The following is a 15,575-nucleotide window of genomic DNA, read 5'->3' as shown; positions in this document are numbered from 1 at the left end:
AACGGTTGCGACGGCCGCTCGCCTCATGCCCCCGCAGTTGCACAGGCTCGGCACCGGGCCGCCGCTTCTGCGGCCGTTTCGGCCATTGCCACCGCCGTTGTACTGACGGCGATCGCCGCCACCGTCGTTGGAGCGGTTGTTGGTGCTGCCCCCACCGTAGTTGCCGCCCCCACCGTAGTTGTTACTGCCGCCGTTGTTCTGGCGACGATCACCACCAGCGCCTTGACCGGTGCCGGGGCGCCCAGAGCTGTTGTCATAGGGGCGGTGCTGCGACGGCTGGCCGGCGGCGGGGAAGGAGCCAGGCCGGGATACTGCGTTTGCAGAGGAGGACCAGTCATCGGTCTGGGTCTGACCCGCACACAGGGACTCAAAACTGAGCACGTGCGAGTAGAAGTCCGCGAGGGAGTCAGCGCGGTTGTCGCGGATCATGGAGGCCGCAAGGGGGTTGAAGTCGGAGCCCAACCCTGTGATCATGTAGTCAATGATCTCATCGTCCTTGAGTGGTGATCCGGCGGCGGCCATGGTGTCCGCCAGAACCTTGACCTTGTTCATGTACTCGCTGGCGGTCATGTCATTCTTTCGCAGAGATTGGATCTGCCGACGGATGTGCCGAATGTTGGCACGGTTCTGGGCACCAAACATGGCGTGGACTGCTTCCCACACCGCGGCGGCCGTAGTCCTGCCGATCATCTGGCAGGCGATGTCCTCGTCCATGGACGAGAGGAGTAGCCCTAGGACACGCTGGTCCTGTGTCCACCATGTGGCGTAGGCGGGGTTTGCCACGGTGACTGCAGCATCACCAGTGCCTTCGACGATGGTCTTCGCCGGCGCGGCCGTAGTGCCATCAAGGTAGCCGTGAAGTCCCGCCCCGGAGAGATTTGGGAGCGAGAGAGTGCGCCACAGCATGAAGTTGCTCCGATTGAGACGCACTGCCGGTGGTGGAACGGAGGTAGTGACGGCGGCGGTGGTGGTGGCACTGGGCGGTGCGAGGAGAGGGCCGAGGGCCTTGGAGGTTTGAGCGGAGGAGCTCATGGCGGCGGCGGCGGCGGCGGGAGGGCCGAGATCGGCTCGGCTCTGATACCAAGTTTGAGAATAGGTTTAGGGTTTCGTGGTGTATCTCCACCACGTGATCAGCTTTATTTATATAGACATCAACAGGTTACAATACATGTATAAATACACCTATACAGACCGTATTTAACAGAGTGTTGCTGCTGATAGTAGCCTATTTGTATTGTGGGAAAAAGCTTCAAAAGAAAAGAAAAAGAAATATGAAACATCCACCCCGAATAACACTATTGTTGAATCAAGTACTTCTCATGATCAGCCTGAGAACAATCTGCAATTGGCGCTAATGCAAGCACCGGATGTAGAACGTGAACCAGAGAGCAGCGGCGCAACTCCATCCCCAATTGTAGAGGATGATGAAGCAATTGATGAACAAGATGAACCAACACAAGCAGATTTGGAGGCACTTGAACATGATCCTGGGAAGCAGTATTTTCATCTCAAGGTATGATGTCAATGACCAAGATAGAGTTAGAAGGAGATACATTGAAATGATGCCATGTCAACCAAAGAATCATAAGTTTGTGTTTACAAATAAAAGTGGATCTTAGCGTCGCTTTTGTCGTTCTTGGTTTAAAGAATTTCCATGGATTGAGTATAGTGTGGAAAAAGATGCCGCCTTCTTCTTTATTTGCTATTTGTTCAAGGATAAAAAATGTCCTAGTGGAAATTCATTTGTTCAGGATGGGTTTAGGAACTGGAACATGAAATTGAGATTGGCGAGACATGAATGCGGACTTAGTAGTGCTCATGCTGAAGCTCAAGAGAAATTTGATATGCTCACTACACCAAAAGCATCAGCTCAAAAGGCTCTTGCTTCAAACACATCATAGTATAAGGCTTTGAGATTTCTATTGCAGCAAGGCTTGGCATTTAGAGGACATGATGAGAGTGAAGATTCACTAAATAAAGGAAATTTCTATGAACTTTTAAATTGGATAGTAGGAAATTTTGAAGAGGTTGACAAGGTGGTTCTCAAGAATGCTCCACTGAACAGCAAGATGACTCACCATGATATACAACATCAGCCGATAAAATGTTGTGCGCATGAGACTACTAAACTGGTCATTAAAGAACTTGATGGTTGCAATACTTGTAGATGAGACTAGTGATGTGTATTACAATGAACAACTGGTTGTTTGCTTGCATTATGTTGATAAGAAAGGAAGGGCGGTTGTAAGATTTCTTTGTCTTGCTCATGTTGAAGATACTACCTCTTTGACACTTAAAGCTGCAATTCAGAAAATGCTTAGAAGTACAATTTAACCTTTACAATGGTTCGTGGGAAAGGATATGATGGAGCTAGTAACATGAAACGTAATGCTAATGTCCTGAAAAATTAATCATGGATGAGTCTCCTTCTGCCTACTATGTTCATTATCTTGCCCATCAACTACAGCTAACTCTTGTTGCTGTTGCTAAGGAGAGTCGTGATTCTACTTGGTTCTTTTAATAACTTGCACACTTGTTAAATGCTCTAGGTATGTCTTGCAAGAAGATGAGGATGCTTAGGATTTCTCAAGCCGATGAACTGATTGATGACTTGGAATTAAAGAAGTAGGAACATGGACTGTACAAAATCAGGAAATGGGTTTGGGAAGGCCATGTGATACACGTTGTGGCTCTCACTTCAGAACTATGAACCATGTCCTCTCTATGTATGCTGCAACACAACGAGTCCTCTTGAAGATTGGAAAAGAGTACCATGGTGCGGAGGCTTAAGAGGCTCTATCTATGTTGACATCATTTCGGTCATTTGAGTTTGTTTTCATGGCACACTTGATGCAAGAAATATTTGGATACACATATGACTTGAAGAGCTTTGCAAATGAAAGAGCAAGATATTATTCATGCTATTGATGTCTGATACTTGGAGGGCTTGATGTCTGATGAAGTATCTCACAAAGTATCACTTGGAAGGCTTGATGTCTGATACTGGATGGGATGATTTTCTTATGAAGGTAACATCTTTCTATACAAAAAATAAGATCAAAGTTGTTGATATGAAGCCTCGTTACTATCCTGTTGGGCGACCTAGAAGAGGTGGATTCTATAATAGTGTAGATAATTACCATCGCTTCCATGTTGATATGTATGTGAGTGTCATTGATAGGCAAATTTCCGAGCTGAATGGCAGATTTAATGAGGTAAACACGGAATTACTTTCTTGCATGGCAGAATTTTTTCCACTTCGTCATTTGCTGCTTATGATCAAGAGAAGTTGGTTAGGCTTGCTTCAAAGTTTTATGCTAGTGATTTCACAATTGATGAACTCGCAAGACTTCCATGGCAGTTAGACTTGTATATTAGTCATGTGCGCAGAGATGAAAGGTTTGAAAACTTGAAGAATATAGTTCAACTTTCAGTTATGCTTGTGAGGACAAATAGGCATGAACAGTATTTTGTTGTTTACAAGCTTAGTTGGTATTGATTTTTCCAGTAGCTACTGCTAGTGTTGAAAGGTATTCTCCTTAATGAACTATGTGAATAATAAGCTAAGGAACAACATTGGTAATGACTATTTGAACGATTATTTGGTTACATTTGTTGGGAGAGAATACTCTCAAGTCAAGTGAAGGATGAAGATGTCATCAATGTTTTCCAACAAGGCAATCGTAGAGTTATAATATCAATTCTTCACTCAGAGTCAAGAGTGCCGGAGATATGCCCGAGAGGCAATAATAAAATAGTTATTGTTATATCTTAGTGTTCATGATAAATGTTTACACTCCATGCTATAATTGTATTAACCGGAAACATTGATACATGTGTGTTGTGTAAACAACCGCAGTCCCTAGTAAGCCTCTTGTATAACTAGCTTGTTGATTAATAGACGATCATGGTTTCGTGATCATGAACATTGGATGTTATTAATAACAAGGTTATGTCATTAGATGAATGATATAATCTACACACACCCAAATAAGCGTAGCATAAGATCAAGTCATTTAAGTTCAACTTGCTATAAGCTTTCGATACATAGTTACCCAGTCCTTCGACCATGAGATCATGTAAATCACTTATACCGGAAGGGTACTTTGATTACATCAAACGCCACTGCGTAAATGGGTGGTTATAAAGATTGGATTAAGTATTCGGAAAGTGTGAGTTGAGGCATATGGATCAAGAGTGGGATTTGTCCATCTCGATGACTCGGATAGATATACTCCGGGCCCTCTCGTGGAATGTCGTCTGATTTGCTTGCAAGCATGTCACTAGGTCACAAGAGATGACATGCCACGGTACGTGTAAAGAGTACTTGTTCGGTGACGAGGTTGAACAAGGTATGGAGATACCGATGATCGAACCTCTGGACAAGTTGAGTATCGCTTGACAAAGGGAATCGGTATCGTATGTAAATGGTTCAATCGATCACTAAGTTATCGTTGAATATGTGGGAGCCATTATGGATCTCCCGTATCCCGCTATTGGTTATTGGTCGGAGAGAAGTCTCGACCATGTCTACATAGTTCACGAACCGTAGGGTGACACACTTAAGGTTTGATGTCATTTTAAGTAGATATGGAATATGGAATGGAGTTTGAATATTGTTCGGAGTCTGGGATGGGATCCAGGACATCACGAGGAGGTCCGGAATGATCCGGAGAATAAGATTCATATATAGGAAGTCACTTTCCAAGTTTGGAAATGATCCGTGCATTTATGGAAGGCGCTAGAATGTTCTAGAACCTTCCGAAGAAATCACCATGGAAGGTGGAGTCCCGGTTGGACTCCACCAACCCTAACCAGCCAACCAAGTGGGAGGGTGGAGTCCTGGGGGACTCCACCTCCTTGGCCGGCCAAGAAAGGGGGAAAGGGAGGAGTCCTTGTCCCCCTAGGTTTCGTCCATATGGAAGTTTCTGAATTGGGGTCTAATTCGAACTTTTGGGGCAAACCCTAGGGATTCCACCTATATAATGAGGGAGAGAGGGAGGGGGCAAGCCACTCTTGGCCGCACCACCAAAGGGGCCCCCGGCCGGCGCCCCAATGCCCTCCCCTCTCCCAAACCCTAGCCACCCCTCCTCCCACTTCTCCCGTAGAGCTTAGGCGAAGCCCCGCCGGAGATCTCCACCGCCACCGACACCACGCCGTCGTGCTGTCGGGATTCCGAGGAGGATCTACTACTTCCGCTGCCCGCTGGAACGGGGAGAAGGACGTCGTCATCAACACCGAACGTGTGATCGAGTACGGAGGTGCTGCCCGACTGTGGCACCGTCAAGATCTTCTACGCGCTTTCGAAAGCGGGAAGTGATCGACTACAGCAACAACAAGATCTAATCTCGTAGGCTTTGGAAATCTTCGAGGGTTAGTCTCATGATCTTCTCGTTGCTACCATCTTCTAGATTGGATCTTGGCTTGTTATTCGTTCTTGCGGTAGGAATTTTTTTATTTTCTATGCAACGAATCCCATCAAAGAGGTACTGCCTCAATGCAAATTAATTGTTGTAGTATTGATAATTAATATGGATTTATGGTCTTACATATCGGAAATTCAATTTGGCTCTTAGATGCATATGCTCCCTCCACAAAAGACCATATTTATAATTTTCAAAAAATCTAACAAATAAATTCGGATGTACATATCGACAATCTAAGTTCATTCGTGCAGCTTAGCGTAAAACCAATATTTTTTATGACCGATATAAAAAAGACAAAACAAGTCTCACAAAAAACCTTATTTTTAGCACTAAATTTTATCTTTTTTTACACAGCCCAAACGACAAGTTGATTTTTCATTGAAAGAATTTGTGCGCACTTAACATGCGAAGATGTACACATGAATTTTTCGTATGAAAGTTTTTGACATTCCAAAATATATCAAAGTTGCAGTTCAAACTAAAGGGAGCATACGTACTCAAGAGCCAAAACATCACTCTCCTTACCTATTATGTATTGTTACTTGACTGAAAAATTATTATAGTCCGTCCTATTGAAATTGTGGCCATATGTCTTATATATAGTTGTTGTTTTGTTCTCATATTTCTTAGAGATTTTCGCTTTCGGAATGAATACTAGCCACAATTTCCTGGTGCCGCCACTGTCAACACCCTAATACGGGTGTGGCTATCTCATATATATATATAGGGGTAAGAAAATGTGTATAATACAGTTTACAAGATATGTACCGAGGTTACGTATAATATAGTCTAACATCCTCCCTCAATCGTAACTGTGGCCTGAGGTACAAGGCAAGTTCAGATTGCGCCTACAACCTAGAAACTAAGGCCGCGGTAGTGGCTTCGTGAAGATGTGAGCAAGTTAATCCTTAGAGGGGATGACCTTGATATGAAGCAACTTCATAATCAACTTTGATATGTTTTGTTCGGGCATGGAATACCGGATTAGAAGACATATATGTCGCGCCGATGTTGTCACACCAAAGGATTGGTGGCTGAGCTTGAGAGACTCCCAATTATCCCAATAGCAATTGTATCCATATGAGCTCAGCTATGGCATTAGCAACGACATTGTACTCGCTTCAGTGCTGCTGCGAGAGAATGTAACTTGTTTGCAAGCATTCCAGCAATCAAATTGGGACCAAAGAAGACTCGCATACCCCCCCGTGGATCGCCTGTGAATAGGACTCCCAGCCCAATCTACATCTGAGAACGCCGAAAGGTCACAGGACGGAGCAGACTGAAGAAGTAAACCGTACGAGACGGTGAAACAGATGTAGCGTAGAATACACTTCACAACTCGACCAATGTGAAGTCCGAGGAGTATGAAGTACTGACACACACGATTAACAAAATTGGAGATGTCAGGCCAAGTGATACTCAAGTACTGCAGACCACCAAAATGCTGCGGTACTCAGTGGCATCATCGGAACCGAGAGGATCCCCATCAAGAGTAGACAATCAATCAGTAGTAGACATAGGTGTAGCCGCATGTTTGCACTTTATCATGTCTGCTCATCGCAATAAATCCACAGAGTACTTATGCTGAGTGAGGGTCAACCTAGCATAGGACCGAGAGACTTCCAACCCAAGTAAGTAATATAAAGTGCCCAAGTTCTTCACATCAAAATCACCACTCAGCAGCAAATAGAAGATGGTCAGCAACAACATCAGAGGAGCTAATGAGAATAATATCATCAACATATACCAACAGAGACATCGTCACCTTAGGGCGGCGAAGAAGAAACAATGACATGTCGCCAGTGGATGGGACAAACCCATGCGCCCGAAGAATAGAACCAGGGCGAGCATGCCATGCACGAGGGTCCTCCTTCAGTCCATATATCGCCTTCACAAGACGACACAGATGATGAGGGCGAGGAAGGTCAACAAATCCCGAGGGCTAATGCATGTAAACCTCCTATTCGAGAACACCATGAAGAAATGCATTTTGAGCATCTAGTTGACGGAGAGACCATCCTCGAATAACAGCCAAAGAAAGCAGCAGACGAATGGTAGTAGGCTTAACAACAGGACTGAAAGTATCCTAATAATCAAGGCCATACCGTTGTTTGAAGCCCTTTGCGACTAACCGAGCCTTGAAGCATTCAATTAAACCATCAGCATGCTTGGTGACTTTGAAAACCCACTTAAAGTCAATATTGACACCAGAAACCAGAGGAACTAGATGCCAACTATCATTTTTTAGCAACCCTTGATACTCCTGCTCCATTGCATGATGCCAGTGTGGAATTCCGAGAGCAGCCTGAAAATGGCAAGGTTCAACAGACGGATCTTCCTGCAAGTGTGCTACACATGCTGCAATCTAGGCGACCGTCCCATCTGTGTGTTCCTTTGGGTGGAAAACACCAGATTGACTGCGCGTGTGAGATCGCAGAGCAGCAACAGTAGGTTGTATTGGCGCTGCTGGAGACACGTCAGTGGATGTAGTGGACGAGGCAGATGCTGCGGACGATCCAGGCCGGAATGATCCAGGAGCAGGCAAGCCATGCGCGGGCTTGGACGATCCTCAATGTGGGTGAGACGCTTGTTGACGAATTCTAAGAGTTAATCCTGTTGCATACACAGCGTGCTGGATAGCCTCTCGCGCGACCCTTTGCCTGCCGTTCGATCGTTCCAGGGAGCGTTTTGGTGCATCGGATTTGCCTGGTGGATGACTTCTTTGTTACCAACAAATCCGCTTGTTCTACCTTTTACACTGGACCTGCTTATTATTGGCCCCACAGTACAACAACAGAGATGGGCCTGATTAGGGTGACTCCTCATTTTTCCTTCCATTTTACCCTACCTCATGTGTGTCCTCTTGTGTCCACAATTTTCACGCCACCGCTGCCTCCCTTGCCACCACCGACCGACGGGACTTCGACCTGTGCCCCTCACTCTCGAGCTATGTCTCCTCCGCGGCACCTCCCTCCGCTCGGCGCCTCGCTTTCCAATGGCTTACATTGATTTCGCCGGTATCTGACGATCCATCGTTGGCAACCTCTTCGTCCTGACGACTGACCACCTCAATCCCTTGAGATGTTCATCCCCGCACTGTATTTGGAGGTAGAAAACCTCACACGTCCATCTCTGATCTCTCCTGCTCATTTCTGCCTTCTCCAGGTCTTGCTACTTCTGCCACATCATCGTCAGCCTACTCGAGGGCCGCTAGCCGCGTAAGTGTATCGATCAAGAGACAATGACTTGCGGCCGTTCGAGCTTCCCCACCCCGTTCCTTGACCCATCTAGCGCATTCTTAGCTCCACTGGTGGTGCGTGTCCGCGAACACGTTTGTAAGAGCACCCTGGGAACATCAAGAAAGAGCAAACTGCACGAGGAGGGTGATGCCTCAAAATACAAGGTTTGACGAGCTACGTATATGTACTAATAATGGTAGGAGGGGCAGGAGGGTGACCAACTATCCTGTGAGAGAATGCTAAGAGTTTGTTTTGGATCTTTAGCGCTAATACAGTTTGCTACGTTAAAAAAAACTCTGCATAATTTTGATCTTCTATGATACATATCAATGTTGCATCAGTCTTGTGGATGCTTGTTACCCATTCTTTGATATGCCCATCTTCTTATCCATTCTTTGAGTTGGCCATCTAACACTACAGGTTGAGGTACAAAGATTATTCCTAGATGGCAAGGGCACCATTAAATACCTTAATATTATGAAGTTGTGCATATTATCCATTGGTAGGTTGGAATACCATCTGGAGTGCACATTTTGCATTGCTAGATTGGAATAGCACTTGGAGGTTTCAGTTGGTCTACATTGACAAAACAGACAAAGTCGTCGCGGTCGTCTGTCGTCCAATACAGAGGCCGGCGGCCCTCTTCCTTCTCGAAACCGAGGTCACACTCTGACATGTACCCATGGATTTGGGAGCCCCGACTTCATCTTCCATGTGTACATCAATGCATTATGCACTTCCCCTTCTTTCTTCATTTTGCCTTGGAGCAGACTAGATTCAATCATCTTTTGCTGAGAAAGAATGGAAGTTTTTCTCCGTCGCTTTAGTTGAAGTACATGTCCAATGATGCTTTATTTCTGGTACATTGACATGAGTACAAGGATGATTCTTTCTTAGAAAGTAGACATGTTACTGATTTGACAGACACTGGAGCTTCACCACAGTCTACATTCAGAAAAATTACATTCTGAATCCACGCGTACTGAATCATGCCCCAAATTTGGATGCAGCTTTTACAGAGATGGATTAACTAGACTGCTGTTAAAAAAGCCAAGGAGAGTCTCAAAAGATAACCTTTTCATGATTGGGTGTTGAATCTTAATTGCAGATATGAATTAACATATAGCAAAAAGTATAAGGCTATGTTGGTTATTGTGTCTTGAGAGAACATGGGCAGCTTTTCTGATTGTTGATTAGGTCATCAAGGATACCTCCTACCTGAGAAAGGCTTCACAATTATGTCTCTTTCCAACCCGTTTGTGACAGTTTAGATGGATTTATTAACCTGGGCAGAGGGAGGAGATTACTAATTAATTATCATAAGTAGCCATATTATTGATCTCTATTTGTGTGCGTTTTGATATATACCATTCACTTCATGCATCTATGCTACCATGTCTCGATTTAAAAGTTTCTATTTTCTTATATTAGATAAAACATTGAGGTTTGTTTACAAATTCTATAGTCCATTCTAAGTAAGCTCGATAAGCACTGCGTTAAGTAACAATTTTGATAGGGGAACTCTTAAGTGGTTTTGGGCTTTTGGCAAGTAAAAAATCTGTAGAGTATAAATAAATATTATATGTGGATTTCCAATTCAATTGCTCCGTTCTGCAAGAAGCACTTTTTTTTGTAGGGCATTTACTATTATCTCCATTTTTAGTGTAAAGGGAAATAGGGAATAAGTCTATTGAACTAGATATTTTGTATTTTTCTGTAACACATATATATCACATTGGGAAAGCTCTCGCTGTATACAGCCTCTCATTTAATATACCATTGCCTTCTAAGAAAAAGATACAAAATTTGAGTAGATCCAAAATTTCTCCATGTTGGTGCCACTGCCAACAAATTGGCCGCCCGCTCGACTCACTTTTCTTTATCTACTCATCTGACATCGTCAACAAGAAGCACAGTGACAAGAAATGGTTAAGTTTTTTCTGCCTTCTATCTTTGTCGTTATTCATGGGTTTTAGTAACTACTTCCTCCGTCCCAAAATGTAAGTCGCCTAAGGATTAGTCAAAAGTCAACGCTTTTTAAGTTTGACCAAATTTATATACAAAAATATGAACATTTACAATACTAAATCAATATCAATAAATTCACCATAAAATATATTTTCTTAATTCGTCCATTCGATATTGTAGATGTAATTATTTTTTTCTAAATATTTGGTCAAATTTAGTAAGATTTGACTTTCGACTAATCCTTAGACGCCTTACATTTTGGAATGGAGAAAATATTACGTAAATTTATTTGCAAGGTTTTTTTTATCAGCTAGCAGGATTTCGTGTGTGTTTATGTTGCTCTTTACCACAACACATGTATAAGAGTTAGTTGTTATGAGATTGCTTGACTATTCTTACTATAATGAAGTATATACAAGTTATATGAAGAAATCGATACTTTAAAGTTAAACAATTTTTACATTCGACAATGGTCTCTTAAGTTCTTTGCTTTGTATCTCATTGATTAGATTTTTCACATTTTAAACGATTTTCTTAAGTCTATACCTTTTGGTTTGTTTGCTTCTGCCGAAGTACTTAAAGTATATCCATCACATCTGAACCGTGTAGGGACAAGTAGTTTACTGATCTTTGTATAAATATTTCACTATCCATTTATCTCATCACTGAAAAGAAATAACTGATCCTTTTTTTCAAGAACATGCAAGGTGCATGTCTTCTCGTGTTAAGATAGAAATTGAACAAAGATGCATTTTTGGAGAATGATAAATCTTTTTCTTAAAATGTTCATATTAATACCATAGATGTTGTGTACCTTACTATACAATTTCTCCCCTTTTCCTTTTCAGCTTCATTGTGCTGGGCCCAAGTTCCCTCATAATGCTTGCGAAAGAAGTCCTAGGTTTGCTCTCTGTTCCTCAAGCTTCTCTGTTTTTCACCCAGTCTGGTTATTATATGTTATAACCTTGTAATTCATAATTAGTAAAGATAGCACCTATTATTTCTTAATGTGGCTAATATGTTTGTATTCCCATGTTTTTTAAAGTTTGGATATTAGCCATAGGCTATTCCATTATCAAATTTAACGAGTAACTTTTTTCCGTTCCATCTTTGTGTACAGGTTATATTTATACCTTGCAGCAGGTTGGAAAACGGTTCATCTACCATCCTTTAGAAGCGAATTCCCTTTCTGGCGATCGACCGCCGGAGCGCTCACTTTCTCCACCGCGAAACCCGCCCGCGCCCACCTACCTGGTTTGTCGTATTCTGCTCTCGCTTCGCACCCGGGCCGGAAAAAATGAAATGCTCCCGCAGGGAATCGAACCAGAGACCTGTCGCCCCCAAGGGCGCCTAACGGGCCAACCATTTGAGCTACTCATCGTTCGTGCTAGAAACAGAGACGGATTGTTTTTGTACTATCGAATGTACATGTTAGGAACGTAAAAATATAAACTTTTTTTTTCGCGAATTCCCTTTTGTGATATTTCATCTGTATCAGTTATTTTCGATTGCTTAAATTTATCCTAGCTATGCAAAAAAAATTCAATTCCCTTTGTACAATTCCCTTTTCAATTTCATTTTTTACAATTCCCTTTTTTATTACTATGTAAGCTGATTCATGTTTCTTTTTAACCAACTATTATTTATAATTCCCTTTTTCGGGCTTGTGGTTTTTAGGGGGGAAATAACGGGTGGGAGATTCACTTGCAACTCAAATGAACTACCACTTGCTACTCAAATTAAGTAGCATTTTTTAGTTGTAAGTACAAAAAAGTTGCTAAAATATTCTGAATTAAAATAAACTTTTAGGGTTGCTACGTATTTATATTTACCTTTCATAGATAACGTGCACCGGGTTGATAACTTATAAACAAAAAAAAAGTCTCTAAAATATTCTAAATGAAATTAATTTTTTAGGGTTGATAGTTTTTTGTTTTTACTATTGATAAATAACGGGTCACCGGGTTGATAGGTCGCAAATTAAAAAGCTAAAATATTCTAAATGAAATTTTTTTTAGGGTTGGTAGTTATTCATATTTACCGATGATAAATAATGGGGCACCGGGTTGATAGCTTGTAAATTAAAAATAATAGCTAAATAAAATAATTTTTAGGGTTGATAGTTATTTTTTTTACCATTGAGAAATAACGGGTCACCTAGGTTGATAGATAGCAAACTAAAAAGGAGTCACTAAAGTATTCTAAATAAAATATTTTTTAGGGTTGGTAGTTATTCATATTACCGATGATAAATAATGAGGCACCGAATTGATAGCTTGTAAATTAAAAATAATAGCTAAATATTCTAAATAAAATAGTTTTTAGGGTTGATAGTTATTTATTTTTACCATTGATAAATAACGGGTCACCGGGTTGATAGTTATTTATTTTTACCATTGATAAATAACGGGTCACCGGGTTGATAGGTTGCAAACTAAAAAAGGAGTCACTAAAGTATTCTAAATGAAATACTTTTTAGGGTTGGTAGTTATTCATATTTACGAGTGATAAATAACGGAGCACCGGGTTGATAGCTTGTAAATTAAAAATAATCGCTATATTCTAAATAAAATAATTTATAGATTTGGTAGTTATTCATTTTTACCGGCGATAAATAACGGTGCACCGGGTTGATAGCTTATAAATTAAAAATAATCGCTAAATATTCTAAATAAAATACTTTTAAGGGTTGGTAGTCATTTATATTTACGGTTGATAAATAATGTGGTACCGTCTTGATAGCTTGCAAACTAAAAAATAGTCGCTAAAATATTGTAAATAAAATCAACTTTTTAGGATCGATAGTTATTTATATTTTCCGTTGATAAATAATGACGCACTGGGTTGATAGCTTTGTAAACTAAAAAAGAGACGCTTCTAAATGAAATTAGCTTTTTAGCGTTGGTAGTTATTTACATTTACCGTTGGTAAATAATGGAGCACTAGGTTGATAGCTTGTAAACTAAAAAAAAGTCGCTAAAATATTCTTAATAAAATTAGTTTTTTAGGATTGGTAGTTATTTATATTTATCGTTGATAAATAATGGGACAACGGGTTGATAGCTTGTAACTATAAAAGATTCGTTAAAATATGCTAAATAAAATTAGCTTTTAAGGTTGGTAGTTATTTATATTTACTGTTCATAAATTACGGGGCACGGGGTTGATAACTTGTAAGGTAATAAAAAAATTGGAATGAAATTAAATTTTTTAAGGTTGGCACTTAATTATATTTTTTACTGTAGAATTTTTTTTTCCAAAATGCAAATTCCCGTGTTTGATAAATTTATGATTTTTTACTTCTGCCACGTTATTGATGTTGGTATAAAGTTAGTCCGTCTCCCACTCATGTATGAAGTGTTTGGTGGAGGAGCTGGTCCGTCCGGGTTTCCATGTGCGCGCGGTTGCGGGTTCGAATCCCAGCCGGAGCGCGATTTAATTTTTACTGCCGAGCTCGCGCGGACTTCCAGAAATGGAAGCAGCCAAAATGATTCGATTTCTATTTTCGGAAACTGTCGGAACTGACCGCTCGACTGGGTTGGAACGAACGATCGCTAGCTAGGGCGGCCCCTTTAGAAGTGAAGAACTTTTACTTGCTTGGTTACTTATAGATATGGCAACCATATCGTTATTGGTGCCTAAGCAAATTCAGGATTCTGATCCATGCTATCAAGCAGAAATATCTCCATCATCCTTATGGAAGAGGGGATATATGGATATTAAGGTAGGACGTGGCTACAGAGTGCCCGGTTACCATTTAGTCTTACCCGGTGCCCCCCTGTCCGATTCGTTTTCTTTCCTAAAATGGAATGGGCCCACCAGATTGAAAGCGACAGCAACCAAAAAAGGAAACTACTGCAGGGACCACGCCGGGCCAAGATTAGTCCGGATCCGGGGTGGCTAGGGACCACGCCGGTGCACGTTTTGACCACCGAGACTACAGCTGGGACCAAAACTAGATCCCGTAAAACAAACCCTACCCGCTACCTCTTCTTCCTCCGATCCCTTTTCTTCCACCTTCCTCCATTGGAACCGGAAACTCCATGAATTGCCCAGCTCGTTGACCATAAGTTACAGGCAGCAAAATCAACGAGAAAAGAGGCGGAAGGGGAAATCAAGATCTACCTCCACAAGATCGTGGAAAATCAATTCGAAAAAGGTACCAAAAGTTACGGAAACCATTCTTTCTCTTCCAACCCCGGCATCTAGTTTTTCCATGTAGAAAAACACCAGTTTTACAACACCAGATCATGGTGTTGCCTGGCGATTTGGTACCAGTTGTATGAAATCATCTGTCATGCATGTAATAACTGAAGAATTCCATGAAGTACTAGAGGAAATCATCTGTCATGCATGTAGGAAATCCAAGAACATGAGAAAAAGCTAGAACTTTGAATCTGGGGATGTACAATCTTGATCTTTTAGCAGTAAACCAAAAGTGAACAGGTTTAATAGTACTAGAGGATAGAAAAACATAGAGATTTATCCAGGAGAACACATGATTGCAACAAATCCCAGGAACAGACTTTAGCATCATAACTACAAAAGGGAAATACATGCCACCGATAGACTTTCCACCTTGGTCATGTAAATCTGCATAAGAACCTGGAATGTAGAAGAGGATGAACATTTGTGTTACCAAAAGCTGTAAACAACATGAGCTTGTGTCACTAAACTGGAACTGTTGTGCCCTTGAATCTGAAAAAAAATTGAACATAAGAACCAACATTAGAATCTGTCTGATTTGTTCATTTGCATGGAATAAAATATGAAGCATGGCATTTAAATACATAGTCATGGTGTAACATTATGTGCAGAACATGGAAGCATGGCATTAAAACAAAGTATGCGTAAAACAAAAATGTCTGGTGTAACATGCTTCAATTTTTAGCGGGTGGTAGGATGGAATTTTGGTTTTTGGAATTGACCTAAACAAGCCAAT

The 15,575-nt window shown here is 41.5% G+C and overlaps 1 non-coding gene across 1 annotated transcript; it reads right to left on the bottom strand.

The window, feature by feature from the left end:
- Positions 1-365: 365 nt before the first annotated feature.
- LOC124693877 lies at positions 366-504 on the bottom strand. Its single transcript, XR_007000323.1, has one exon. It is a non-coding gene; the product is annotated as a small nucleolar RNA Z247 (small nucleolar RNA).
- Positions 505-15,575: the final 15,071 nt, after the last annotated feature.

Source organism: Lolium rigidum, chromosome 2 (genome assembly GCF_022539505.1).
Source record: "Lolium rigidum isolate FL_2022 chromosome 2, APGP_CSIRO_Lrig_0.1, whole genome shotgun sequence".
Classification (NCBI taxonomy): domain Eukaryota; kingdom Viridiplantae; phylum Streptophyta; class Magnoliopsida; order Poales; family Poaceae; genus Lolium; species Lolium rigidum.
The sequence above is the reverse complement of the archived record's forward strand: the minus strand, read 5'-3'. Positions and strand labels throughout refer to the sequence as shown.